The 4,494-nt window shown below is 35.0% G+C and overlaps 1 pseudogene; it reads right to left on the reverse strand.

Annotated features, from left to right (window-relative positions):
* Positions 1-231: 231 nt before the first annotated feature.
* On the reverse strand, positions 232-1,833 carry LOC142518865 (putative CCR4-associated factor 1 homolog 7; annotated as a pseudogene).
* Between the last annotated feature and the right edge of the window lie 2,661 nt (positions 1,834-4,494).

Genomic DNA, 4,494 nt, shown 5'->3' on the forward strand with positions numbered 1-4,494 from the left:
CGAAAAATGATAACGTGACACCAGATATTTTTGACATGACCTTCAAATATAAATGATGATTTCGATATCACATCATAATTCCAGTGTAAAAAGACAAATTTGAAAAAAAGTTCAAATGTGATAGAACTAAATTTGTGAATTTACCAATTACATGATAAAGAATGTGCAAGTTAAGTTACCAAAATGTTTTTTTCCCTTGATAAAAATAAACAAGAAAAAACAAGAAGACTGTCACTGAGAAGAAATTTGAAATGGATTAGATTTTTATTGATTGTAACACTTAGTCACTCTTTACAATACACCAGCTACAACACGCTGCAGGGATTCTTGATTTGCAAAGAAAATAGTTAAAAAAGAAAAAAAAAAGGCAACTCAAGAAACTAATGGGCAATATGCTCACAACTCACAGGGAATTTCCAGTTCTTCATGGCCTTACAAGTTACTACAAGTAACACCATTAGCATTTTTCGGACCCGTCCTCGACACCGAGACCATACAAGACGCCAGCATACTTCTCAGTAGAGCCATTAAAGAAGTTGTCTTTTAACTTCTTGAATGTGCATGAGGTAAGCAGACTATCAGAACCAGCCTGATGACAAATGCCGATCCTCCCAACTTCTAAGATTTCGGCCAACTTATTCAGTCCTCCATGAAGGCTATTGCAGAATTTCATCAAATGTTTAATATCATAAACCATGGGGAAGTACATGTTCAGTAAATCAAAGAACCGTGCTTGAGTTTCGGGTAAATTTCTACAAATCAACAACTTAATCAAGTATCCAAAGTCATAACCGCTATGGAACGTCACCCAGCGGATGTTATCATTCAAAACAATCCCGGAAGCCATCAAAAGCTCAGCAAAACGGTTCGCATCAATGCCCATCTCGTTATTCTTCTTAAAATCAATCCCCGATTGTCTCAGCAATTCAATCGAATCATTTGCAAATACATCTTCACTCACATTGAATTCACGGAAATTGAACTGCCAAATGCAACTAGTACCAGTTCCACAAGTCGGCAAATTCCCATTTTTATCTGAAAACGTTAGGCCTAACTGGATCAACTTCAGCATATCAACATTGTCTTTCAAGGTCTGATAATTATACTCGTTGATATGTTTAAAATTTCCCACAGGGCGAAGAACCACACCATGGAAACTCAGTATCCATAGCAATATATGGGTATTCATCAACTATATCGTGAATCAGAGCAAACTCTTCCTCCAGATTGTCATTCCATACCTCTCTAATTTTAATGGTGTCATTCTTTGGTAACTCTGACATTTCTTCTTTCCCTCCCTAAATTTAATTCTATTGGGCAGCAAAAAAGTTACAATCTTGGGCAACCAAACAGTACGATCATGGTAATCCAGAACTCAATCAGCCAAATCTGCAAATACAAGAGCAAAACAAATCAAGCACAGAAAATAATTCAGCATATAGAAGATCAAACATAACTGACCAAGAAAGTGAATTGCTAGCAAGTGTGAAATAAATCAAACATACACTCAAACCGTCGCTGACAAATTCAATCCAATCCCAGTTCACAACCATCAACAATTAACAAAAGAGATCCATGATTTCTAAGTCAAACCCAGAACTCGAATAAAAAAACATCTACAAATAGTTTTAGAATCACTCCCTAGCCCTCAGACAGAGAAGATCGAAGCCAAGAGCAAGCCACACTTCAAGACCTGAAAAGAACAGTCGAACGTGACACAGAAGTACCCCGTGCTGCAGGTGTTGTACCACGTTGAATTTACACACCAAACCAAAATCAATCAAAACCTGATCCGAAGATGAAAATGGACAAAAACAAGCATAACCCATCATGGAATACCATTGATATGGACATGGCTACAGATCTGGGCACCACGATCTGGATGACGCCCAGATCCAACACAGCGTGTAGTAAAAGCCGATGTATAAAAACACCGGAAAGTGAAGGGAAACTAAAAAAGACACGAATCTTGCCTCGCAAGTAGAGAGACAATAGATTAACGAAGACGGATTACCAACCTCGAGTGGTGACTGAATCTAGTGGAGACGATGAGGGTTCTTGGAGTTATTTCCTCCACTTTATTTCCTCCACCACTTGATCGTTGCAGTTTATTTCTTTTTTACTGTCGGGAAATGGGACCACAGAGGGGGAAATGAGGAAAACGAGATTGATGGAAATGTTTATTAAAAAAAGCGAGTAAAAGTAATTTATTTTTTTTATCTTTTTTCAAATTTGTTTAAAAATTAATTTTTTTTATTAGAGTATTTAAATTTTTATTCTAATTTTATATATAATAAAATTTATAATTTAATTAAATAAAAAACTTACGCGACCCAATTCAATCCCACATCTTATCCAACTCAATTCAATCCACATCTCATTCATTTTTTTCTCAATCTTCATACAAAACATCTTCTTCTTCTTCTCAAACCTCCTTACATCCATTGTTTTAGTTTTTGGCTAACAATGAGTCTACAAGGTATTCGTCTGCAAGAAATAGTACGAGATAATCACGTATTGGTGAGAAATCAACTTTTTATTTTGAATTTTACTGGGTCGATTCGCATCGACCAACTCGACCCAAGAGATTGGGCCTAGGTGTACAGCTCGGATAGAACTCTTCACACTGTGAAGAGCTCGTGTGAAGAGCTCGACCCACAGTGTCACACTGAAGAGCTCGTGTGAAGAGCTGGGTCTCGACCCACAGTGTGAAGAGCTCGACCCACCTCGACCCAGACTCGACCTAATTTTTTAAATGAATAAACACTATTTAATTTTAAATTTTGACAACTAATAACATTTTTGTTTTTTTTTTTTTTGCAGATTTACTTCCCTACTAAACTTGGAAGGAATCAATTATTTGAATGTAAGTTAAATTTAGGATCAATATACGTTGAGATTTGTAAGAAGATTATATCATTTTTGAATGAGAAAGAAATAGAATATTTGGTCCAGCATACACAGTTCGGTAATTTAATTATATGTGCTAAGGATTATAATAATTCGAATCATTGTATTGGTTTTTGATGAGTAGGCAAACCTACGACAGTTGATGTAATGAATTTTGGATGATATATCGTAAACGAATTTTACGATTTTCATTGTTCGAGTATTGTTTGTTAACGGGCCTATTGTTCAAATTTTTATCCGATGATACGCGAGGAAGATGGATTTAGGTGGAGGCATTTTGGTGGAAGAGACTGTATAGGTTTGGGGGATTTCATAGATAGAATAGATGAGTACGAGAATGAGTCAGGCGAAGAGATAAACATTGAGAAGTTGAAATTGGTTTGTCTTTTGTTCGTGGCTAGTGTATTAGATAGACAGAGAAAAATAAAAATGATACAGTCGATTTAAAATGAATTAAATTAGTTAATAACTTTAATAGTTTTATTAACTATCCATGGGGTAGAATAGCTTTCGAAGAAGTTCTTTATGGACTTAGAAAAGATCTTGAAAATAATTTCAGAAGCTATGAAAAATTGGTAGCATGCCGTGGGAATGATCCAGATTTCAGTGGGTGCGGTAACTTCCATATAAGTGGATTTATTCATCATTTACAAATAAGTAAATAATTGTTCATTATATGAAGTCGCTTATGCTTCTACATTTGTTGGTTGTTGATGGTTTGGAAAGATGGAGTATATTAGGCCATATAATTTTCCTACTCAAAAAATCAGGTTAAATTTTTTATTTTAAAAATTATTATTTCATTTTTTTTAATGTATATCAATGTACAGTTTATGTTGTTTTTTCATTGCAGCGGTGAATATGGAGTTTACTGTTTAGCAGCAGCAGCTTATACCATGTTCCGAGAAAATTCCTATCAACTGAACGATGAAAAGATTGAAGAATTTAGGCATTATTTTTGTTGTTGTATTTGGGATAAATTATGGTCGTTGGATTAAAACAATTATATGATATTTTCTATTGATTTTTAGTTAACTTATGTGCTCCATTTAAGAATATTTGAATTTTGATTAGAGTTTTGTAGTTTCAGTAAACTCAATCTATTTTAAATAATGAAAACAATACATTGGGTTGAGTACGAGGTCATGTATTTTAAACAATGAAACCAATTCACTGGATCATGTGGGTGGAGCTAGGGGTCGAGTGGGTCGAGCTCACTCGACCCAATTTGGGTGGTGGCTCGACCCACTCGACCCAATTTTGGGTCTAGTGGGTCGAGCCTTTGTGGGTGGAGACCGTCATGAAGGTTCGACCCATGTTCGGTGTACGAGTAATATGGAGGCTCGAGCCATTGATATACAATAAACATTCAGTTCATATGCTTCGAGATACATTCATCAAGTGAATATGTAATGAAATTTGTTATGATATTTTTAGGTTCTATTGTTATGAAATTTGTTAAGAATTTTAGTGGAATTACAAAATTTGTTAAGAATTTTAGTCGAGTAGAAATTCAACCCACATTATTAGAAGAATAAGGGGTACATTCTTCTACTATTGTTATGCATTTTTACTTAAGATACT

Source organism: Primulina tabacum, chromosome 11 (assembly GCF_025594145.1).
Source record: "Primulina tabacum isolate GXHZ01 chromosome 11, ASM2559414v2, whole genome shotgun sequence".
NCBI lineage: Eukaryota > Viridiplantae > Streptophyta > Magnoliopsida > Lamiales > Gesneriaceae > Primulina > Primulina tabacum.